Genomic DNA, 26,287 nt, shown 5'->3' with positions numbered 1-26,287 from the left:
TTTCAAATGTTATTAGATTCACATAGAAAGTAAGTTATACAGGATTTTCCCATTTGCATTCATAGGTTAAAGAGGCCTGTACTTTTTTCTTGTGCTGTCCATAGTGGTTTTAGAATCAACGTTTCTTTATAAGCCTCCTGAAATGAGTTGGGCAGCTTTCTTCCCTTTCTATTCTTCTCGTCAACTAAGAAGTTTTGCAGCATGCTTCTGTTAGAGGCTGACCTTCTTTTCCTTCCCGTATGTCCATCTACTTTTACCTGGTTTGGTTTACTTGCTCCTCTAGCTCCTGACTTACTGCTTCATCTCCAGTACAGGGTTCATGCCTCCATTGCGGGCTCTGTGTTCCATATCTAGCAGGGGGCCAACATTTATACTGCATGGCTCAGATGTGCAATTAACGGTAGCTCCTTTATTTTTCCTAACTGGCTCAGACTTCCTCTTGGACACTGCACGGACAATGACAGACGTGGAGAAGGGCATTATAAGGGCATGTGGTGGCACTAAAATTTGCCAAATATAAAAAAAAGCATCAGAGGAGCTTCTAGATTAATACAATCTCATTTTGAAGAAATATCCTTCTGTCTTCCTCTTAGGCTCCAAGATGACTTCCTGGGTTCAAAGGAAACTTAACTGTATGTGTGGTGAAGGGGGGGAAGGGAGGCTGCTTACTGGCATGCACAGCTACCTGTAGCTGGAAAGACATCAAAGAACCAGAGAAAAGCCCACCTGTGCTCAAACCAGTCTATCCCTCCAGTCATTACAAAGACGCAGCACGCCCAGATGCCTTCTTGGGGAAGTGGGCACGGGACTGGGGGATTTTTGAAAGAAGACAAAAGGCCCTGGTAGGAAGTGTGGACACTGAATTTGACTGAACATTCATCCGAAAGAAAATAAACGAACCTGAATGAAACTTTTAAACTGAGCAACACTGAACTTAACTTTAATTAGGTATATTTGTTTCCCTTACTACACAGGCATATGTAGCTTGAAAGCATGGTCAGTTACAGAAACAACGAATGGTCCAACTTTTACACATTTAAGCGTAGTGCGTACAAACCCTGACCCTACTGTATTTAGACTAACAGACTTTCGCTTGTTCTTGGAACCTCATCCATTAGCAGACCTCATGTCAGCTGGTCTTCCCCCAATCCTAGCCCCTTCCTGGTTCGGCCCCAGAGAAATGGATTTTAGATAGAAAGCTACAGTCTGGTTCTGGCTGTACTGCTAGCCAGCTATATGGTTGTCCTCTCTCTGAATTTTCTAATCCGTAAAATGGGAAGACAAAAGAAACCTTAAAGTCTTTCCAGCTTTATGATTTTATTTTTCTGCAATCCCGGCCCCATCCCAGCACTTCTTCTCACCAGGGCATATTTAAACTGGGCAGACAGAACTTCTTAATCAATTATTCCATCTTATTTGCTCCCTTCATTGATTTCTCTGCCGATTTGACTTTGGAACAGGTCATGCTGGGTCTGCAAAGAGACAACTGTGGTCAGCATCCGCCTAGAGTCTGTGGCTGCCCCATATGGCACACTGCCTCTCTCATCTGACTCTCTTCCCCGCTTCTTTGTGAGGAACCCTACTGGCATTTCATACCCTTCAAGTTCTACATCTTACAGCCTGTGTGACTCTAAATGCAGGCTTTAAAAATCAAAAGCACCAAAGCAGAGAGTCTGTTTGGATCAGGAAGGCAAGAGTGCACTTTTCTGATTACACTGTTTCCCCAACAAAACATAAATCTGAACAAATGAATCTACGGAATCACTGGTGCTGGGTGAATTCTTCTTTTCTTTTTTGGTGCCTGGTAGGGTTATTTCCCATCTTCCAAAGCCAGAGCCCTAATGAGCTCCAGGGGGACAGAAGTCTGTCAATCACAAGGTACTTTTCAAGTATAGTCATCTCTGCCCCATCAGAGAACCACAAGGCATGAAATAATTAGAAAGCCCAAAGTAACTGCTCTGTTTTACAAGAGCAAAATCCGTGTGTGGGTCATTTACATAAACTTGTCACTTCCCATTACAGTTCTAATGTAGGCTGGGTAATAATCGCAGGCGTGCTGGGGGAGGGGAGGTCAAGGTAGGCTGGGCCTCCACACTGGATGTGTAAGGTGCGCATGTGCCGCGCCTCCCGCCGCCCCCACCTTTGTGGACTACTGAATCAATGTAAAGTATCTTTTCTTTTCCATTAAATAAGAACTATTCGTGCTGCTATGGCAGCAGACCCTGTGCTTAAGAGAAGAAAAAAAAGCTTTTGCATCAAGCTATTGTTAGGGGAGAATTCACTTTGAGGAGCATTTCAAAGCTGATCCGATTGGGGAAAGAATCGTGTTAAATATTTGCGATGAAATATTTATAAGAAGAGCACAAGAGCAATGGACACAGTTGCCTGGGAAAATAAGCATTTCTCCTCATTTGGAAATTTTAGATTGGGGTAGTTTAAATGCTCTAGGGGGAATTTATAGAAGTGCAAATACATGTGTGATGTGTGTTCACAAACGTGCGCGGGCACGCACGCATACACGCACACTCACACACATGGTTGAATGGGTTGATAGGATTTAGGTCAATCTGCATCTGAATGCAGTTTCCCAAATACAGCAGCAATAAGAGGTCACTGAGGACTGTCTTGATAATTGTGTTTGAAGAAGCACTGTACTGATGCCAACAGAGCAATACTTCCTGGACTTCCCGAGGCAGCCAGGAGAGGTAGAAGGCAGCCATCTTATATTATAGGTGCTCTTCTCATACCCACGCCCTGGCGAAGGGACGCTTGGAGGGGACAGATTTCCCTGAACCCTGCCCTTCACTCCATCAGCATAATGCTAGCAATGCCCAAGTGTATGCACTGTAAAAGGAAAAAGATTATTTTCTTGAAGCCAGAATGTATGCTCTTAGAAGATATTATTTCCATCTGCGTGGCTGGTGGATTTTTCAAAAATATTTAGCACCCAAACCCTGCCCACCTGCACATACAATTATGTAATAGAAAGTGATGAATGATGCATCGACTAACGTAGTTAAGAGAAGCCCTGCATCAAGTATGTATACTTTCAATATCTGTGGGGCTCTTCTCTCCATTGGGAAGAGAGAAATGAAGGTATTCTGTCTTATTCAGTGTGTCCAATAAATAAGTCACATATTTAACACTTAGCATTTACCACCTGAGCTTTGCCATCGTTTTGTGTAGCATTTTAGATGACTAAGAAACTAGTGTAGGGTAATATGATTAGTGTAAGTAACTGAACAGCTAACTAGGTGACCTACCAACACTGTTACTGATGCTATTTTAACATAGGTGTTCTATAGAGAATTGTACTGTAGGCCAATTTTAGTAATCAACAAACATAACACTCTGGCCAAAAGAGCACGTGCTCTGAAACCACCCATTGCAATAGTCTCTACAGTATTTGACTTTGTCTGAGAGGGCCAAGATTACCTAGCAGCTAGGCGGGCAGAGGGAAGATGCACGGGCATGGTAGGGGTCTGAACCACAGCCAGCCTGTTTCTTATCTGAGAGATCACCAAGTGGGAAAGCATTGTGGATGGATTTCAATCAGCTTTTTTCTCCATCCCCCCTCCCTTGCACACAACAAAAGTCTAAATCCCTTTTCAGTCCAGATTGCCCCATTTCCCTGCATGGGCCAGGCAGATTGGAAACATGTTTGTCATTCAGCTTTTCTCCGGGCTAATCAGGAGACACTGGGGTGGTGGGATTTCTGCCTTTCATCTATGGAGCCTGCCTCTAAAAGCAGCCACGCAGAGGCCGCTGGGCCTGCTCGAGAGCCGGGCTGCCTGTCATCTCTGCAGACAGATATAAAAATATTGTTAACCACGAGCCTAAGCAGAGGGTTTAACAGGGATTTGAATCTAAAATGTGATACTCCACACAGACCAACTTGATTTGGTCCAACAGAGCCGAACCCCTTATTCTGTTCTAACAAAGTGTGTCACATAATGGGGGAGATTTTGATGGGATTTACGACGTCTCTGTTTCAGGCCTGCTGCTGAATACATCTACACTGTGAATGAACATTGCTGCTTCCAGGGCTGTCCTGAGGAAAGGCCCCAGCCATCCTACCTCTCAAGTCAAGGTCTTGTTGATGGGACAGCTTTCAAATTCACCAAGGCGTTGTCCTGAGCATGCAGTGGGATCTGGGTGAGGCAGGGGTGCCAGAGAGATGGTTCCACACAGAGCCTTATCTAGTATCAAAGGGCTCTTGGTACACAGCTATTCGCACACCTCCTCTACTGGCGACTTCATGGGACTTTGAACCTGACAATTCTGGAAAATAGCTCTTTGTAAAGACAATGGATACCAATTATGAGGAGGAGGTATACAGTGGTGGTGATAGCCCAAGAGGGCTTGTTTGATTCTTGGCTTCCCCACTCACCATGCGACCTTGGCCAGATTACTCTCTATGATTTGGTTTTCTCACCTATAAAATGGGAATAGCCATAGTATCTTCTCCCTGGAGTTGTTACAAGCGGTGCAGGGGATGGTTAAGCATGTTAAACACTCAATTTAACCCATAATAAATGTTTAATACATAATGTTGTCAGCTGCTCCTTAGAGATCCATGGCAGTTGAGGATGGTTTGCAACTTTATCTCCACCGCATGCTGGCTTATTCTTAGCAATTGCTGTCTGGAAAAGTAATGACCAACATTCTCTGTTGTAAACATTAATGATGCAATGACATCCAGTCACAGCCATCCATCAACACTCATGGATGTTGCACAGAGCTTGACACATACTAATATTCTCTTAAATTTAAATTAATATATTAATTTAATTAATTTAAACTTAAAATTAAATTTCAAATTAATTTCAAATTAATAATTTAATATTGGTTACCCAGATGGTTTTGTAAGAAGTGAGACATGAAAGATTTGGTTGAGTCACCCAGTACCCTCCTTGAGCCCATTCTTCTTCCTGCCTTCCCATCTCTGCTCCACAATAAGCACTATTCTGAATTTGAGCTTTAATTATTTCCAGACACATTTCAAAACTTATGTATAGCTATAAAAATGCTATGATATTCCTAAGCAATACTTAGTTTTGCACATCTTGGTTTTTATATAAATGGTATATTGAACACATAAGTCTACCACTGACTTTTTCATTCAAGATTATGTTTTAATATTTATCATGCTTATATATTTCTATAAATCAAAATGGATAGATTTTTACTCCAGTACAGCCTTCCATTGCATGAGGTTTTGTTTTTTTATTTTTGTTTTCATTCTCTTGTTGGTAGACCTGTAGGCTATTTCCAGTTTTCCCTTCTTAAATGATTCTGCAATGAACATACCTCTGTACGTGTTCTTGTGTATATATGTGAGTGCTCCTCTGTGGAGTATATTTAGGAGTAGAATTACTAGGTCCTTAGAGATGTACATCTTCATCCTCACTAGGTATCACCAGCTTGCTTTTAACACTATCAGAATATGAGGGTTTGCAATGGCATGTAAATGGAAGGGAATATACTAAATAACATTTACTAGCCAACTTTCTTTGAGTTTCCAGGAACTGATTTAGGAGGTGATATTGCTCCTTTCTTATCAGTAGCTATGGAGTGCAAGTTATTTTTTTTTTCTTTTCCATTCCCAGGTCTAATTAACCCCTCTGTACCATGGTCCTGGTATAGCTATTGTTGATAATAGAATGTGCCTGGAGAAAACCAGACACTCAACATGGGTCAAAAGGTTAGGAAACAAATAGTCTCCTGGAGTCTTTAAATACTCTTCTTCCTGCAGAGCCCCACTAAAATGAAGCTCCTAAAAATACAACAGCCAAACTGAAAAGGGTTCATTAAAGAATTTCAGGTCTCTAGACTAAGCTCCCTTTACAATAGGGCACAAATACAGAGGCCAATGGGCTAGACAGGAGTAGATGGACAACATGGCATCCTGGACACTATTTTTACCCACAGTCACTGCAGAGCTTGTTATGGTGCTATAGGGGATAACATTTTACAGAAACCTGCTGGCTTGGTTAAGATTTAAAAGATGGTTGAACTGCAAATAAAATACCAGTCCAGAAATTATTTTGTCTAATTAACGCTGGCAAGGAAGCAAATGATTTTATTTTAGTTCTGTGTCAAGTTATCATAGGAATAGAAGATCAACAACAAAAAAGAGATATGGACCATTTGCTCTCAATTCTTTGGGGAGGGGGCAAGTCTCCGTGTAGATGACAAAATGGTGGGTATACGTGTAGATGCTACGTGCACACAATGCCAAAGCCAAATAAAATTATTTTCTCAGTACTCGCTATTTTAAATCATGAGTGCCATTACTTCCCTTCATTATTATGCCTAATTGTAAGTTGACTGTACTAGGAAATGAACTATAGTTAATTTGACTGTCAACTAGTGACCAAACTGAAGCTGTAAAGGGCAGATTGCTGGCATTAATTAAAGACTTCTGTTTGGCTTTTAGATTCTTATCTATTTGACCTTGTGCCTTCTATAATCTGGCTGGAGGTTTTCTGGGTCAAATGAGGGCTCTGAGTCACTGGACTTAGCACTCTGCGATAGTTTTCTTTCCCTGCAAGAAAGGAACCAGCCTCAGAGTGATAGCGCAGAGAATTCCTAGCTTTGCCCTCCAGTGTTCTCAGGCAGATCCTGAATATTCCAGAAGGAGACTTCTCATTTCTTTCTCTCCCCACTATAAAACATCTCTCAGTTTAAATGTGTTTTTTTTTAAACATTTTTAAATGTTTATTTATTTTTGAGAGACAGAGAGAGAGAGAGAGAGAGAGAGAGAGAGCATGAGTGGGGGAGGAGCAGAGAGAAAGGGAGACACAGAATCTGAAGCAGGCTTCAGGTTCTGAGCTGTTAGCACAGAGCTCAATGCGGGGCTCAAGCTCATGAACCATGACCTGAGCCGAAGTTGGACGCTTAACCGACTGAGCCACCCGGCCACCCCAAACATCTCTCAGTTTAAAGAGGTTTTAAAGAAATACAGCCAGAACTTGAACACACACTCCGGGGGAAAAACTCCCATTTTTAACCACTATACTGTCTTCTCACATTAGTAGCTGATGCTCAGTAATGCTAAAGGCACGTGCATTATCTTTTCCAATCCTATAACTGTTTTACGATTTAGGTACTATTATTCTACAAATATCCCAAAACGTAATGACTCTAACAGGGTAGAAGTCTCTCTCACATATCCCGTAAATATATACTTATGTTCCGTATAGTCATCTAAGGACCCAGGATAGTGGGGTGGCTCCTCATGATTGTTGCAGCTGTTAGCATTTCTAGCAGGAGGAAGGGGAAGGAATGAATGGAGGAGTGTTCCTTCAGTATCCCTGTGTCCTGACCTAGAAGTGACCCACCTAATTTCCATTCATATTCCATTAAGATAACTTAGTTATGGCCACACCTGGTTACAGGGGAAACAAGGAAATACAGTCAAGCTGGTAGTCATGTTCTCAGCTATTATTCTACTACTGTGGGAAAAGAGGAGAAAGGATTTCAGCACTGACAATAGTATTTTATTTACAGATGTTCAGGCTTCTTTGAAATCCTAACTAAACTAAACCCACTGGGTCCCTGGGCAACTTGCAGTCTCTACCAGTTATCATCTATATATTACTAATGAGGCAAGTCAGACTCAGCAAGTTGAAATAACCCACCCAATGTCACATTCTTACTAAGTAGAGGCAATGGGATACAAACTCAGGCAGTTTGAGGCTAAAAGTCGAACAGTTAAGTATCATCCTTGCTGGTGGCTATCCAGAATAACTAATTCAATGGCAAGTCATTTTTAAGTGAATATCTGTTGTGCGGACTCTACTTTATTCTCCTGGAAGAGTGAAGTAATCAAGAATTTATCATTATGAGAAAAGTGGGGATGAGTCCTGAAGTTTCCATTGTCTGAGTTCAGAAGGCTAAAGCCTACAGAGTGATTATCCTGCCCTTGGAAGTGAGGTTTCTGTGGTACAGGTAAAAACCTCTGGATTTTCGTGGTTAGAGGATATTAAGTGACAAAGAAAGGTATTACTCTAAGTCATCTCTAATTAAGTGCTTTGGTTTAACACACCCAGTCAAGGATATTTTGAGCTGAAGCTTTAAAAGAAATGCTGCCTCTTTAAGTATAATTCACCATTAATGCTTGGATGAAAGGTATTCTGAACTTGTGGGACCATCGTCCATCGTCTCGACTACGGAGCCCATAACATGGCATGCAGAAAGTTATTTTTATCTACATTTATATTCAGAGAGTATGGGGAGAGGGGAAGTTTAGGGGTTGCTGAGAGAGAAGGGAAAAATTTACAGGAAAGGTCAATGGTAATTTTATTTAATTAAATGAACATTGTTAATTCTGAGCCACAAAATGAAAGCTAATGTATAACTTAACATACATGTGACCAAAATGACTAATACCCTCATTAATTCAATCATGGATTGGTCTCAAAATAACACCATATTCTGTCTGTGTGAACTCTTGGGCAAGTTACTTTATCCCTCTAAATACCTTCATCTGTAAAATGGGCATATAAGTATTGTTGACTCGTAGATTTTGTTGTGAGAAATGAATGCGATGATTCGTGTAACAACGCTGGCAAAGTAAATGGCGAGTGCTGAATAAATATTAGGGATTACGGACACTCTCCATAGTTCCTTTCCCTAGCTGGTAGGGTGGGGGTGTGGATAACTATTTCTGTAAGATGATGCAAACATAGTACTGTGGAGGGGGGCTTGTCCTCACTTTACTGCCTCATTGCAAGTATTAATCCAGAACTTTGCTAATGCCAGCTCTCAAAATCTTGTGATGAACTAAAGATTTCAGTTAAAGTATTTTTTAATCATCCCGGGCAAAAGTAATCACTCTCCTCCCTGTGATGTCTTTGCTTTTTGTTCACACTTCTGTCCTCACGCTTAGCACATTGCGTCACAGATATTTGTTTGCCTCTTTCGACTATTTGCAAACATTACTGGTGATCAGGTGAAATACGAAATCCTCTAGTTTAGGGACGTATTGGCTGGGTCCTGACATGGTGCTGGGCAGAAGGCAGGGTCTCCACGAATGTTTCTTTAATAAGTGGTCAAATGGCCTGGTGGAGGTCGCGGGCACTGTAGAAGAGGAGTCTGGAAATACATCGGGTTTTATTTTTCTGGCTTACCGGTAATCAAGCTATTTCACACTCAGTTTCCTCATTTGAGAAATATTCCTTCCAATGTGCTTCCCTTGCAGAGATGCTGCGATAATTAATGAGTCTCCTTGCAAAGGAGTGATATTCTCTCTCCCTTTGAAGTTTGGTTTTACAAGGAGATCTTTATATACAAGGCTGTAAAAATTCTGTTCTCCTTCCTGCCCTTTTCTTTCTCAAACCCAGAGGTCCAGGAGAGATTATCTGCCTATGAAACTTCCATTTCCTAAATGCCAGCCTCCCTGGAGTCCTACCTGTAGGGTATCTGGGCTGGTCGATCCAAGCCCTCAGGCCTTCCCTTTTCACAAAACAATTTGTGAGCATGCAGACTGGAAAACCCTAACAGCTTGAGGGGTGTCAGCAAATGGGCCAAGGAAAGCACTGGTTCTTCACAGATGCTCTTTACCTTCCCTGTTCTTTCCAGAGTTATCCATTTCTTCACTGAAGAAATGCTTAGGAGGGCTTGTCGGGAGCCATGCTCTGCGCCAGGTGCTGGGGCTTCTGTGATGGCTTGGTGTGATGCACGCGCAAGTGAGTTAATATATCACGATGGAGTGTCATACGTCCAACAGAAAGAGGTGAGGACAGAGTGTGTGCAGGTCAAGAGGGCACATAGATGGGGAGCCGAGGCAGAGGAGATGGTACCTGGGTCAGGTGTGAGGGATAAAGAGGATGGACTAGCTTGGTGAATGTGGACTTGACTTCACCGAGCCTCTATTTTCCTCACCTGTAAAATAGGTATGGTAATGACATGGGGGTTGATGAAATAGGTGACTAAAGCAATTTTGCAAAGTATAAAATGCTTTATATATATTATTACTTGTATCTTCCAGCTGTCTTCCATAAGGTAGGTAGCGAGGATGTGGTATGTAGGACACGCAAGGGCTGATGCAATGTTGCCAACATTTTATTCTTCTCCTGGCTGGGTTTTAATTATTTTTAATGTTTGTTTGTTTGTTTGTTTGTTTGTTTATTTATTTATTTATTTATTTATTTATTTCTGAGAGAGAGAGCACAAGCAGGGGAAGAGCAGCGAGAAAGAGGGAGACACAGAATCAGAAGCAGGCTCCAGGCTCCGAGCTGTCAGCCCAGAGCTCCACGCTGGGGCTCGAACTCATGAACCAGGAGATCATGACCTGAGTGGAAGTCACACGTAACTGACTGAGCCACCCAGGCTCTGCCCCCAGCTTTGTTTTCAAGATCCCTTCTTGCAGTGAGGACAAGGAGTTCTGGTGGGGAGCTGTCAGAAGGCCAGGGACATGGAACCTGAGGTATAGCCTTTTCGGGCTGGCAGCGTTTACAGAGGAGTTCTAACAGGAATGCAAAAGGAATAATGCAGGTTTTAGGTTTTAGGTGACTTCTAGTATTTGTAACCTAGTTTGGAGAGCAGCAAAATGTTGTTCTGCACACTTGGGCATGTCCCCATTGGAGCTGAACTTCCATAAACTGTGTCATCTCTAAAATGACAAATACAAGTATGTCACTCACTCCTACTCAACTACAATCAGGTTATCTCCAAATTTACCTAAGCTTCCTGCCCCTTGACCCTTACGTCTCCTCCAGCCCCTTTCTGACTTCACTTTTCCCATTATCCAGTGATCGCTGTCTTGTCAATAGTGTCAACTGTTTGTCCCTTGTCTTTTCAAAGAACTTGTCTCTCCACAACGCAGCCTAAGTCTGTCCAACTGTCTGCTTAAAGTCAGTCTTTTGAATGTCGCTAGAAGAACGCATACGGCTGTGAGATTAGCAATACTACACATTCAGGGTTTCTAACCTCAGCTGCTGCCGAATGGTCTTCTATAACAGAACAATATTTAAAAATATTATTGGATGTATTTTTCCTTCCCTGTAATTCCTGCTGCCACGCACTGAAGCCGGGGCATCCCTTGTTTCAGGGGAAGGCGGTAGTAACCAGCCATAACAAAGGAGTCAGTGTTGAGCTTCTCCAAAATAGGCTCTTGAAGCTCATTTCAGGGAAAATAGACATGAGAGCCAAGATTTTCATTTGAAAGAGCAGGCTTTGTTGAGAGAAGAGAGGATTTGTGGGTTCCAAGGAAACAAAATAGAGAACTAGAGCATAGTTGATAGAGATAACCATAGAGTAAGGAGGATGACTGATATACTCTGATGTATGGTGGTTTCCTGTCATACCAGAGGGCAACGAGAAAAAGCAAAGCAAAACATTCAGAAACCCATTCTGGGCTGTGGGGTATGACCTGGTGAGGGAGGCAGAGGAACCCCTGGGAGCTGAGACCGGAGTATGGACTGAACCCAAGTGGGGGAGGGGCGGAGGCCAAGGGAGGGCGAGTGGAGATTTCCTTGGGGAGATTTGGGAACCCTGAAGTGAAATAATTTGCGTAATCCTTCTCAACCAGGACTCTGAAAGAAGCCTGTTCCTGGCACGGTGGTCCTGGCAGAGTGAAGTGGCCACAGTCAAGAAAAGATGCCATCTTTAAGTAGAGAGAAGCCCTGACACAGCCTGGATCCCTGCCTTGTTCCCTCCCCATGCATGGAAGACATCCCGATGGCCCACGGGCCCCCACAGGGAAGATGAAGGGCAGAGGGTAGCTGGAGGCAGGATGTGAAGGACACTCTTCTCCAGCTACTTTTGCAGTTCTGGGAGCACTCCTGTGCACAGTCCTTGAACACCTGTGTTTTCTCCAGGCCTCGCTCTTCTGGCCCCGCTCGTGTCTGACACAGACCAACCTCATGTATGCGTTCTGAGTTGAGAGAATAGACTGCTTTATCATTTTACCCCCACAGCCCGACTCGTAATTGAATCTCTGAATGTTTCTCAGTTGAATGAATTAACTTCTGTGGGTCCTGCACTGAATTGAACTTTTGCAGCATCTGTGTCACTTTAAGATAACACAGTGTCTTGGGGCACCTGGGTGGCTCAGCCGGTTGACTGTCTGACTTCAGCTCGGGTCATGATCTCGCAGTCTGTGAGTTCGAGCCCCGTGTCGGACTCTGCTCACAGCTCAGAGCCTGGAGCCTGCTTTGGATTCTGGATCTCCCCCTCTCTCTGCCCCTCCCCTGCCCATGCTCTGTCTCTGTCTCTCTCAAAAATAAATAAACATTAAAAAAAAAAAAAAGATAACACAGTGTCCTGTATCTTTGGCTTGGAATCTTTACAAGATACTTCTACCTGGAAGTATCTCTGCACCTTTGTTGGGATATTATTGTCCCATAGAATAGTACATTAAAAATTTTTTTTTCAATGTTTATTTATTTTTGAGACAGAGAGAGACAGAGCGTGAGCTGGGGAGGGGCAGAGAGAGAGAGGGAGACACAGAATCCAAAGTAGGCTCCAGGCTCCGAGCTGTCAGCACAGAGTCCGATGCGGGCTCCAACCCACAGACCTGGAGATCATGACCTGAGCCGAAGTTGGATGCTTAACCAACTGAGCCACCCAGGCACCCCAGAATAGTTACATTTTATATTTTAGACAATAACTACTATATTTTCCATCTGGCGGAGGAAATTGAGGAATAAGTAATATAGTTTTTTGGGGTAATACAACGTAACTCAAATGTCAGTCAGCTCAAAGCCCCCACCCTTGTGACAGTAGGTTTCTAGCCCTTCCTTGGAGTGTCCATAGGGTATTTGTGGAAATCCCTAGGGGATGCCTTACTTGTGCCACAGGTCAGGCTGTCAGATATTGTTTCTTTGTAATACCCACTCCACTCTTCTCTGCATTTGGCTCCAAAGTGTCCACACCTGCTGACCACGAAGCCATTTTGAAAGAGTGCTTCTGCCACTGCCCATGATGGGGATGGCAACACTCATGACAAAGCCACGAAATGTTCCATGTTTGGGATATCCCAGCAATGCTAGATCCTGTGCAAAAGCAAACAGAATAGCTTTCTTCGTAGTTCTGGGCCCCATTTGATCACTGGGCTCCTATGCCTGTGGCCTCACACTTTTATAAGCCTCTGGTTATCTCCTTTCATGAAAAAGAGCTTCATGGAAAAGGTGGGAAACAAACACTACCCCACCCTTTCACACCCCTTTTTGGCCAAGCCCTCACCAAAACTGTCTCTTTTCCAGGAATCAAGCAACAACAGCAACGTTGAGACACTAGTGTATAATAACAGGAGCAAAAAGATAAGTTTAATGGAACAGGGGAGAGAAAGAAGAAAGGAGAGTTCTGTCTGCCTATGAGGAATTGAGGTACCAGTTCTTCCAATCCCAAATGCTCTGTTTTCAAACTGCTTTGGGGGGTACCCGGGTGGCTCAGTCAGTTAAGCATCTGACCTTGGCTCAGATCATGATCTTGTGGTTCATGAATTTTAATCCCATGTCAGGCTCTGTGCTGACAGTTCAGAGCCTGGAGCCTCCTTTGGATTCTGTGTCTCCCTCTCTCTCTGCTCCTCCCCCACTCGCACTTTGTCTCTCTCTCTCTCTCTCTCAAAGATAAAAATAAACATTAAAAAACAAAAAGAAAAACAAAAAAACCCAAAATACTTTGAATATGGTGAGATATAGAATCATGACTGGTGGAAAAGGAGTTTATTCCCTCCCTAGTAAACATAGGAAGAAATGGGAGTCAAAAGAGTGAAGCAGGAAAATAGGAAACACCACCTATTGAAAGATCCCCGTGTCCCGCAGCTCCACAAAGCATGACAGTGGGACTCCTGGGTGCCGAGTTGCTGAAGCCAACTTCCGAACTTCCTGATCCTATTGCACCGCACACGTGTTCATCTCCCTAGAGATTTTTGCCACTGGCTCCACCAACTATTCTCCCATTACGGTTTGCTGTGTCCTTGGGACATAGCACATTTTATTCATCTGCTAGGTAGAGAGACTTGGCTGGGTCTGCCCACATGTCTCTTCCCTTTGCCCAAGACAGGTTTCTGCCAGCAGGGCCCAGAGTCCAACCAGCCCCAACCAGTCCCGGCCCTCCACTAAGCCTCCTAGATCCAGTAACTCCCAGTCTTGTACCGGGAGAAGGAACAATTCTTTTGGGTTAGTTTTGAAATTTGATGTTTAAAAGAAAATGGCATGCTCGAGATGGATGGTGGTGATTGTTGTATAACCAAGTGCTTAAAAATAGTTGAAGTAAAAAGAAAAGAAAAGAAAGAAAGAAAGAAAGAAAGAAAGAAAAGAAAGAAAAGGAAAAAGAAAGAAAGCAAGCAAATGATGTAAATGAGTTAATTCTTTCAATTCAGGATGTTTAAAATGAAAATTGTAAACACTTACATAATTTCAAAGAGTTTTTTGTAACTGCATAAAGATTAAGGAGAGAAATAGAACATAGGAAGATAAATAAGGAAGTATTTGTAAAATCTGTCAGAATTAATAGGTGGATTGGGGCAGATGTACATTGAGTCCTTTGGCAGTGTATCCTTGGATTTTCATAGACAACTTCTACTTTTATTATTATGAGTTTAAGTATTTCTTCCCTTGGTGGAGGCCTATTGCCTGTCAAGAGAGAGAAAAGTTATAGAAACAAAACAAGGCTTTGTGTATCATTCACAAGGGCTGATTTGTTTTTGAAGGAATTTCAAGGAAATGAAGATTCTTAAAACTGAGTTTTATATAGGATTTAGCTGAGCTTTCTCCTATCACTCAGGTCCCACTTTTAGCAGATGCATACATAATTCTTATTAAAGTTGATGAATCTGCGAGAAAAGGAGAATTTCAGGTCATTTAGAAAAATCACAGGATCCACATGATTCTCAGCTTATTCAAAGGCTCATTTCCAGTGGCCAAATACAAATTCTTCATTTACCACAAACCCCAAAATGTGGGAAGAAGATAGCTGAGTCAACAGGAAATAAAGGAGACAACTCTCAAACTGTGTAGAAAATTAAAATGCTACTGTTCCTACATACAGACGTAGACAAGCCCTTGCTTTTAGGAGTGGAGACTGCCTAGCTTCTTACAAGCTCGGGTAGTGCACAAAGACACTATGGGTCGCTATTAAAGACATTTATTTTCAGTGAATAAAAAATTTAAAACACTACTCCAACACACTATGTGCACAAACCTCTTTGAATTGAGAACAACACTGAGATGCAGTTTTGGTTCCTCATACAAGTGGATTGCAATCAAAGAAACAATAATCTCACCTCCCAATCAAACAAACAGCCTCACCCGAGGCACTGCAGGCCCTTTAATGATAACTCACTTATCATTCTCTGTCTCTGGGAAGGGCTACAGAATTATTAGTCTTTACGGATCCAGACGTCAAACCACAAAGGTTTCAATGATTTACCCAAGATCAGCAAAATACGCTCTTCCCCGGGCAAAGCAGAGATATTACATTTTTTCAAGAGATCCCCACCTCTGCTCACGTTGTTCCGGTGGCCCTTCCTAAGAAGGAATTCAGTTCCCAGTCTTGGAAGCTAAATTCCAAGACTGTTCTGATAAGACACTTTTCCAAGTGAGATTCCTCTTTTACTGAAATCTTTCCTGACTGCGCTTCAGACAGTTTTACCAGACGACAAATGCTGCCCACCACCCCACCCCCGCCACCATGTGTCTCGGGATGCGTCTTGCATACATCCTTCATTCCTTTCGTTAGCTTAATTTTTTAAACTGCTGCACCCTTTTGCTAGCCTAATATAAACAATAATACCTCATTAGCAAAGTGTTTGACAGCATCATCCTGAGGCAGAGTGACTTCAGACAAGGAAGAATGTTGAAGATGAATGACATCCATGCTACGCGTGATTGTAGTAATGTTCTTAATTGTGAGATGTGGACAAAGGAACATCCTAGCAAATAACCCACCAACAAGCATGTTAAGAAAAAGGCACCTTGGGGGCGCTTGGGTGGCTCAGTCGGTTGAGTTTCTGGCTTGGGCTCAGGTCATGATCTCATGGTTCATGAGTTTGAGCCCCGCATTGGGCTTTGTGCTGAGGGTGCAGGGCCTGCTTAGGATTCTCTTTCCTTCTCTCTCTGCCCCTCCCCCACTTGTGCTCTGGCTCTCAAGGTGAATAAATAAACTTAAAAAAAATTAAAAAGAAAAAGACATCTTGAACTTAGACTATCCTGACTGCATTTAAACCAATTAAGAAGACGGACATCTTAGGGACATTTTTCTTCAGACTCATGTATTGAATTATTTAATGGTGAATATACTAGAACGGTATTCAATAATACGGTGAAATTCTGTTCCTACAAAAAGCTAGTACCTCAAAAGTTTTGGTTGGAAGCTGTGTATGTGAGGTCTGTCAGACTCTAAAACTCATCTATTCATTTAACAATTATTTATTTAGCTCCTACACTATGCAATATGGGTTTATATGGCTCTTGACATTCCAAAGAGTGATGAATTTTCAAAAATCATTCTGAAAGGAATCTAGACTGTCTATTTGGCTCCTGTGATCCTTTCAAATATTGGCCAAAAAGGACACAACTTCTATTTCTGCTGGGGTAGAGCAGCATTCTACCATGATATTATAGCTACCATCTCTAAAGGCAAGAAAGATTTATATGAAAACACACAGGTAGTAAATTCCTAGATCTGTCATATGTTTTTCCTATTACTCCTGGCAATAGATACAAGAGCGAGCTGCACCTATGTGAGAATACACCCATGCGAGTGCAGGTCTCTGGCTTAAAAAGGGATAGAGTCCTGATAGGTGCCTTTAAAAGACACTAACCCTTTTAGAACCTTGAGATTTCAATACTGGAGATAAATATTTTTCCTCCTAAGTGCCCAGAGGGAAAATGTTACGTATTTTACTTTGTTCAGGATCCCTACTCAGTTGCAGGCAGAACTCCTTCTAAAAGTTTCAACAGAAAGGCAATCCAAAATGTGCAGGCACACCATCAAGTGTCTCTAACTTTTCCACATTATGGGCATTGAGACAGAGCAAAGGGGGCCCACAGAAAGAGGGACAGAGAGTTGGCAAGGCCAGTGCTGAGCTGACTAGATTTTTCTTCCAAGACTGCATGCTCTGGTTCAACTTGCCACCCTGTATTTAAGTAAGTTGAAAGGATAATACACAAATGATAAAATGCTGATAATATTCTGATTTCATACACTTAAACACAGGTGAGGATATTGTCTGTGAAAAATTATAAATCAAATGAGATTTATAAGATAGTTCACAGGCTCTTATTCATATTTTATTTAAATATCTTAGTCCATCTGGGGTGCCTGGGTGGCTTAGTTGGTTAAGCATCCAACTTCAGCTCAGGTCCTGATCTTACGGTTTGTGGTTTGAGCTCTGCATTGGGCTCCGTGCTGATAGCTCAGAGCCTGGAGCCTGCTTCAGAGTCTGTGCCTTCCTCTCTCTCTCTCTGCCCTTTCCTTGCTAGTGCTCTCTCTCTCTCTCTCTCTCTCAAAAATAAATAAATAAAAATTAAAAAATTTTTTTCAAATCTTAGTCTATGACCATTAGAAACTTTAAATTTGATATGCTAACCAAAATAACTAATACCTTGATTTGAAAACGCCAACACATTGGGGCGCCTAGGTGGCTCAGTCAGTTAAGCGTCCGACTTCAGCTCAGGTCACGATCTCGCGGTCCGTGAGTTCGAGCCCGCGTCGGGCTCTGGGCTGATGGCTCGGAGCCTGGAGCCTGTTTCAGATTCTGTGTCTCCCTCTCTCTCTGCCCCTCCCCCGTTCATGCTCTGTCTCTCTCTGTCCCAAAAATAAATAAAACGTTAAAAAAAATTAAAAAAAAAAAAGAAAACGCCAACACTATATATAATGAAAGGTGAATTCAGAAATGCCATTGTAATGAGTAAATCATATTTATCAAGTGAATGTACAGAAACCGGTCATGTAGAAATGGACAAATCTTTCTGATTAAACTAAAAATGGCTCATCCAATGGCTATGCATAAAAACCCAGGATTAACAAATTCCTACACTAACATTGAGTGTTCTTAGGAAACTTATCAGAAAATTAACCAGGAGTGAGGGAAAAGTCATTTACACTGGTAAAATTAAGCCAAACAGTGCTCATAGGATATTTGCACACTCATAGGGTAATACATAATAACCTCTTTGGTAATGTCAGAGTCACCAATGAAATTCACTTACACTTCTTTTGGTGTAATTTCGGATGGCATGTTGGGGTTATAAGGAAGGTGAGACCAGACATCTGGCCCTCACTCTGTCACCCTCTGCTGCTGCTGCTCCTGAGTATAGGGTTTGTTTAACACACTCTGGAGCCTGTGCTTTCACGGGGGAGGGTTGGCTGGGCACAGTTTCCCCCCCATCCAAGATCTTACCCTGTCTAAACTTCTCCACCAGAAAAATTGGGGAGTTAGGCAGAGGAAGAGAAGAAAGAACGGTATGTTTGTGACATCTCAATTAACAGAGAAAACAGCTGTGCGTTGATCTGAAACAACGTGCCATATGTTACAACCTCCCTTTATTTCTGTCAAATCGCACCATTAAGGAGTGTATTCTGCTTAATTGCTCTCTCTCTTTTTATCAAAGGATGTGGGTGTCCTGGAAAGGTGGGAAGAGGAGTCCTCCTTTTCTGGCCATGTCCTTCTCTCAAGTGGGGGGATGCCAGGCTCAAGGGGAGAAAAGAGCTATCATCCCTGGAGGATGCTTCAATTCTGGAAGTGCTCACACCTTGTCGGCTCGGATGCACACCCTTTAGGAGGCGGAGGTGAAAGGGCCCGTGTGAGCCCAGCAGACAACATGGCCGCACGCCCAGCTCCACTGCTCTACTCTACCTTTGCCTAAATCCTGCTCCAGGGCTCCTTTGAGGGCCAAAGAAGTGCAAGCCCACCGCGAAGACACGGGATCCCACATGCTTGGCCCTGGCCTTTCCTGGACCGGGCCAGAGTGGGAGCTAGCGCTGTGGAAACATCCAGGCGCCCAGTCATTGCCTGGCCTCTGCCAAGTGTGCCCGGCCCCCAACCTCCTTGCCTCTCACCATCCCTGACTCTCACTGCTCTGTCACCCCTTTGTTCACTTCCTATATTTTCACTCAGATGTGGTTTAGTGTTTTCTTTCCAAGCCATATTTTGCACGGAAGAATGCTTTCAGTGAGCTGAAGCCCTAATTGCCAAATAATGGTTGCCAAAACATGTTATTTGGCTTCAAGCTGGTACAGAGCAAGAGGCGTTTTCTCCTTATGGAAAAAAAAAAAGAAACCCACCAAAAACACCCTTCTTCAGCAGCAGCCCAAGGGCCATTCGCAAACGCACAAACTCCTTGGCCCTTCCTCTAGCGGAAGACGGTGGCTGGGCTCGGGTCGCCGTTTCGCGGCGGGGGGCCTGGCCCGGGGCGGGTGGAAGCCGGGGAGGGGCGGGGCTCCGGGCGGAGGGCTCCAGGCTGAGTGGCGGCCGCCGGCCGGGACTTGCCTCCCACCGCCCCGCCGCACTGGGACGCGCCTGCCAGATAACTGCTAACACAAGCCGCCCAGCGAGCACGGGAATTCCAAATAGAGACAAATCTGGGGCCCCCGGGGGGAAGCTGGATGGAACCGATCAGTACGAGATATAGCACTGCTAATTAAGTCCTGATCCCCTGGCTCCACTTGAAACAAACCAGGGAGGGATCAAGTTTTAAGAGCAGGTGCTAACTGGTTGCAAAAGACAAGTCCGTCACTTCAGGAGAAGGCTTTGCAGGTAGCTCCTCCAGGACACAGCGCGGGAGCCCAGGGCTTTGTCGAGAAAATCGGTTACTGGACAGAGCCACGGGCTCCTATTTGTCTTAGGACACCACACCGGGAGCGCGGAAGAACCCTCTCGGCTGTAACAGAGAACTATTTTCCTATCCTCTGTTTCCCCCTTGAAAGCTGATTGACTCTTTCCTCAGATGGACAATGGCCTGATTTACAGGCAAGTAAACACTCTCCTGGAGATGCCAGTAGCCGTTTCTTTTCCGCACGGACAATATGGTATTTGTTGGGGCTCAAATGCCAGTCCAGAGCGGGCCTCACATAACCCCCCACCCTGCTCGCTCCTTTCCCAGATTGTTTAAGTAAAACACATTCTGAGCACAAATGTGTAAATAAACTTAATTGCAAATATTTACGTCAAGAAGGTCTGAGAGTCCTATGAGGATTGTGTGTGTATGAAGAGCGAATAGGTGCTGAGTGTTAAGGATCTTGGATGGACACCTTATCTAACTTTCTTCTTCAGAGACCTGCCCATACTCCAGAAGTCTTGGTTTTAAATGCTGGCTAACAGGGACTGGGCACTTCTGTGTGCCAGGGGCTCTGCCAAGTGTCTTATGTGCATCAGCATTATCTTTTCATCTTTACAACCATCCCCTGAAGTAGGTAAGTGTGGCCTGGAGAGGGTAAGTAGCACATCTAGTAAGTGACCAGCCTGAGATTCGAATTCCATCAGAGTCTGTATTTTTAAACACGATGCCATCGTGTGTCCCAGCTTTGGCTCCTGCACAGAAATAGCAAAATGCATTTGCACACTGTAGGTGCCCAACAAATAGAGTCAATGAATGAGTGAACCAAAGTCTCAGGTGATATTAAGGATTAGCCCCAGGTTCACATTAAAACAGTAACCTGGGATGTTGTTCTAATATGTGTCAAGCCTAGCAGCCTGGAGATCTCCTATTTAGGGGACAATATTTGTATTGAGTAATAAAAAAAAATCATTCTGAGGGTCTTCCTTTGATCTGCGTGAAGAATGTTCTTAATCCTGACAGCGTTGGACTACATTTGGCACATTTTGATGAAGCTGCAGGCAAGTTGGCTGAAGTTGCTGGCAGTGACTCCAGGAATCATTATCAACATAATTTCCTTTTTCTTATGACATGTAATCCCTTTCCTAGCCTAACACCCCAATCTTCCGACGACTCTTGATATTGGGAGCCTGCTGCTTTGAGTCATGCATCTAACCTCTGAGCGCAGGCTTTCTCTGGAATGCATTCTGGTGTTCATTGCACTATTTATTCGTTTTATAGCAACAGAGCTGGAGTGCTTCTTTGGTGTCTTTCTTTGGATTGTGCACATCAGTTGGCCCCATGCAAAGAGTGGTTTGGATTCTTGTTAGCACCTGAACTGACTTGAAGGATAATTTAGAGTTAAAACGTGGATGTTTATGAGAAACATTGTTCTGTGAATGTGAAAAGAGAAAACGATTTCACATGCTGGTGTTTGGAATTAGTATGAGATGAGAGGGGTTGAGCTCAACAGTAAAAGCACAGAAGTGAAAATGCTAAGAGGAGTTTTAATGGCTGGATTAGCTCTGATGGGGGCAGGAGGGCTGTGGTCTGCTTGCATTTTCCAGCGTTTCCACTGTCCTCTTGCTTCCTCCCTCCGGGTAGCCAGCAGTCCTCTGGTTCCATTTCACTGTTGCCTTTAGGAAGAAAGAGTACTACTGTTGGCCAGGGCGTTTGTTTTGCCAGAAGGTTTAGTTAAAAGAGGTAACACAAGTAGAGTGATTGATTAAGGAAACTCCAGATCTGTAGACTCTCACTCACCTCCCGCCATCATTTTCTGGAACGTGGGTTTGCCAGCACAGCTTGCTTAACTGTCCCGCGACTGCTTTCGTGCTTTCCCTGTGTGGGTTCTTGTCTATGCAAACGGATTTCCCCAACTCTAAGAACTATGACCTTTAAAGTCTGCCCGAGGAATGTAAAAGAACTGCACATTTCACGAAGCTGATGTAAGATTTGTGTAGAACTTAAGGGAAAAAAAAACTGGAGGGGGGGGGTCGCACTGCATTTGTACAAGAGGTCCATTCAACAACACAGGATATGGCGAAAATAAAACAGGATTGGGTGGGATGCATGTTTGGGTTCTCAGGGGGCTGAAATCAAAGAGGTGTGCAAACTCTTCTGCATAAATCCCTGCCATCCGCTTTGATAAAGGAGATTATGGACTTGAAAGGTCGATTATATATTCTTAAGGAGAAATGCCAGGTTCTTGTTAATGTTTGTGCCTGACAGGATCTTAAAATAGACTCGAATGAGCTAATCACATTGATGACCACGTACAGCAGTGGGGTGAGAGCTTAATACAATTTTATTACCTCCTATGGTCAAATATTTGCCTCATGAGACACACCTACTCCCCCCCCCCCCAAGAATAGTCTATTGTAAACAAATGGCTCCCCTTTTACAAGAGCTGAAATCTTTATGATGTTTGGGAACGCTGGAACCAAAGGGTAAACAGCTTATTTGAATCTTGTCTTTCATCCAGGAATGCTCACCAGTTGATTTTCCCCCTTTCTTTATCACTAACTATGCCCAAGGCATGTTCTAGAAAACTAACATTGGCAGGAGTTCTGTTCACGCTTCCCAGTGTTATTCCTGGGAATGACAAATGGTGGGTCTTTGAGAATTTCCCATGTAGTTGCAGCAGACAAGTACCCTTCTACCTTCAGCTCCCTTCTTGAAGCTGGAGCATTACTTCAAAGGCTTAAATCTCTGATAGAAAGAGGTGGGAGTCGTTTCTGATCATTTTGCTGCCAGGATTTAAGCCTACAAGATTTAAGCCTGACTGTTTACATGGCTCATGGAGATGAAACGAGTCTCTACCCACAAAGTGCGTTGTTTACCATCAGGTGGACACTAGGTTGATATCATTGCTCCAAATTTGTGCAGGTTGTGGGGCCATGTGACTCATTCAATTTCAGGTATCTTCATTTGACTCTTTTGGCAGAGATATACATATTTAAAGAGTGAGATTTTTAAAAATGGAGAGACCATAGTATATATATATATTTTTCCCATTAATACGTGGTTAGATGTGTTTGTGTGCATATTCATGTCAAGGCTCACTTACAGGGTTGCATTTTGGAATTATTTAGGACCACTTAATATCACTCCCATTGTCAAAACTGACTTAGTCTAAGCAGATGAAAACAATTGTGGCCTAAACGGGAATCATCTGTGTTCCAGCTAGCTTTCAGAATTAGGAAGGCCTAGTTGATTCATATGTAACTTCTAAAATTTTGTTTGGCTTGTTAATCATGCTTAAATTCTATCAAAGGAAACATTGCTTTTGCACCATTATAAGCCTCCTTTCAAATTGTTCTCATACTTTTGGAGCCATATTAGTCACCATTGTACTATACTGACAGTCGGACTTAGAGTCACGTATCGTGGTAGGTCTAAGAAGTAATAGAAGCTGCTTCCTTCACTCAGGACCCTGAATCCACATGAATAAATAAGTAGAATAAGATGTGGAAAGTACCTTAGAGTATGTATGTATAGGGCTACGTGGGTCACAAAAGAACAGTCAGTGCTAACTGGGCTGGAGATGACCAGGAAGGTCTGTAGGAGGTGAGGCTTGAGCTGAGCTTCGGGAAGATACGTAGATGTTCACCGGTAAGCAGAGGGAAAGAGCTTTAGAGAGAGAGAGATCTGGATCTAGGCCCTACATAAAACTCTTTCTCTTACTGGCCGTGTGACTTTGTAAGAGCCACTTCACCATTTTGGCCAAATTTTCTCACCTGTAAACCATAATACCTGCCTTGCAAAATTGCCAGAAAGATTATACGAGAGCTATACGGCAAAGTGCTTTGACAACTGGAAAATAGTCTTCAGATGTAATATATTCTTAGGGCACTGAATGCTTTTCTAACTTTCAAAAGATCTTTGAAGATAACTGTGCTTATATGATGTGTGTGTGTGTGTGTGTGTGTGTGTGTGTGTGTTTATATAAAGTGTGACTGAGACTGTGTTTGTTAAGTTAGGTTAAAGTGTTGTCGAAAGTAGACCCAAATATGTATTATGGTTTCACACAATAGGAGTTAACTTCACACTCATGTAAGGGTCCAAGGCCAGTGTTCCTGGTCAGCGAGTGGCTTTTCTCCAAAGTGTTTCTGGCTGTGTATCCGAAAAGAAAAGGAAAGAGATTCGGGGTAAATGTCCAGCAGTGTTTATCACTGCGGGTAGATGCCTATGTCTGATATATGTGCACACTTCAAGAAGCATGTGGACGTCTACCCAGAGCAGAAATCAGTACAAACAAAAATAATAAAAGCTCCTCTTTTACAAAAACAGCAATACGTATTGGGTTTACGAAAGATGAAAACCAGGGAAAATGGCCCCAGCAGAGAATGTCTTTTCCTATTTTGTATGTCATGGCACTGAATCAGCCGGTGAAAGAGATGGATGCCAAGAGGGAGAGAATGGTAGGTGGGAGGCTTTCCGCAACCTCATCTTTCCGAGTTTTATCACCGTCCTCTCTCCGCTTTCATGTGCCCTCCTAACATCTATTTCTGTTGGTCCATTGCTACTTGAGAAAGTCTCTCCTGTCTCCCCCTCCTTCAGGAGGCCCTGACCACCCAGGGCTTTAATGGCAAGAAAAGATCATGTCTTTTCCTCTCCACATGATGAATATACCAGATGAGCACAATTCCCAGGAATATCAGTTGTTTAAAAGCCTCACTAGATTACTCCATCTAAGACAAAGGAAAGAATGGGTAGAGTTCTTGGATCTGCTTACGTTGTGATACACCTACCACCTTTAGCATGCAGAGATCTCTGAAAGAGACTCCAGATTCTTGTATTGCTCAATGCCTCACCCATATTGAGAGTGGAAAAGAAGACAAAAGCTACACCTTGCAGAAGGAAGGGGGAAACCCACAAAGAAGCCAACCTGACATTTATCAGTATGAGCTCTTTTGTTTTGGTGACATAACACACCATGTCAGTTCCTGGCACGCTTATTTTCTGGCTTGCCTCGAGTAGCAACAATGCCAGTTACTAGAAATACAGAAGCTATAAATGGCAACTGATAATATTATGCATATTTTTAATGACTTGAAAAAGTGTTTTCGGAAAGCTGCCTTGAAGGCTCTAGTTTCAGTTCTGTAAATCAAGGGGTGATAAGATTAAGCCGTGTAAATCTATGCCTTCTTGGGCTGGGGTGCCTCCAGCATCTGCCCAAGATTCTGGCTGAGTGTTAGGCAGCCTCTGGCCTTGTCTTTGAAACAGAAATTTGGGGGAAGCCCCAGAGGTGGGGGAAGGGCTGGACTAGTCCCGAACTGCCACCAGGATTCAGTCACTATGGGTATTGGCCTCCACAGACTGGATCAGTTTGGAGGCCATTTGGCACTGTGGGCTGGGATGAATTCAGCACTGGAATGTCATTGTTGACCCTGACTATAACGAAGATGAGAATTAATCAAGAGTGCTTGCCTTCAAATATTACATATCAAACCCTGGTCAAAATGTGGCTAATGGTGGTATCAGTGTCTTCATTTATGTTTGATATTTTGGTTTTTCTCCAGAACCCAGAAATATGTATTTCCGTAGTAAACTTTTTGATGTGGAGAACCTTCTCAAAGCATATGAGAGCCCAAATCTCTGTTTTGAGAGTTAGTGGGAAGTATGAAAAAGTTCTGGCCTTGACCAAAGTAGCCTCTTACTATCTTGAAAGTGAATCTGTGGCCTAAATGCCACCTTTGATTAAGTTGATACAGTAGGTTGTGTTAGTTAGGGTTTCCAACCAACTGACATTCTTGCTCTGCTTCTATGTGACCACCTCTGATAGCATTGATATGATTTCTTTTTTAAAGGATCGTTAGGATACCACTCCTCAGGGTGCTGGGTGGCCCAGTGGGTTAGGTGTCTGACTTCGGCTCAGGTCATGATCTCATGGTTTGTGAGTTCGAGCTCCACATCAGGCTCACTGCTGTCAGCACTGAGCCCACTTTGGATCCTCTGTCCTCCTCTCTTTCTCCCCCTCCCCCTCTCATGCTAGCTCTCTCTCTCTCTCAAAAAAAAAATAAAACTTAAAAAAAAAAAAGGAAAAAAGGATACCACTCCTCTTTCTTGTCACCGTTCCTACATGTGTTACAAAGGAATAAGCAACTATTTGGATTTGCCATGGTTTGAGATTATCAACTTTTCCATTAATTAGTAGAATGGAGAATCTAGAAATTTCGGACACAAAATTTCCATCTGGGTCAAATTGGTGTGTTTTTTTTGCATTGTAAATGAGGTAAATTTGAATATCTTGACACTAAATTCCACTAAGATGCTTTGCTGAGACTATAGGAATTTTTGGTTAGAACAAAGTAGAGGATTAAATTACTTACATTAGCTTTGAGAAAATCAGATAAATTTCCTAGTTAGAAACAATACAGGAAAAGCTTAATTTCCATAAAATTTACCCAGAATTGAAAATATTTTAGCATTAAAAAAATCAAATTTTGTAACTCTTAATGGTCTGTGAGGGGAAAAATCCGGTTGAGGATGTTCAGACCTACGTCCTTTTGCCTTCT

Source organism: Acinonyx jubatus, chromosome B1 (genome assembly GCF_027475565.1).
Source record: "Acinonyx jubatus isolate Ajub_Pintada_27869175 chromosome B1, VMU_Ajub_asm_v1.0, whole genome shotgun sequence".
Lineage (NCBI taxonomy): Eukaryota > Metazoa > Chordata > Mammalia > Carnivora > Felidae > Acinonyx > Acinonyx jubatus.
The sequence above is the reverse complement of the archived record's forward strand: the minus strand, read 5'-3'. Positions refer to the sequence as shown.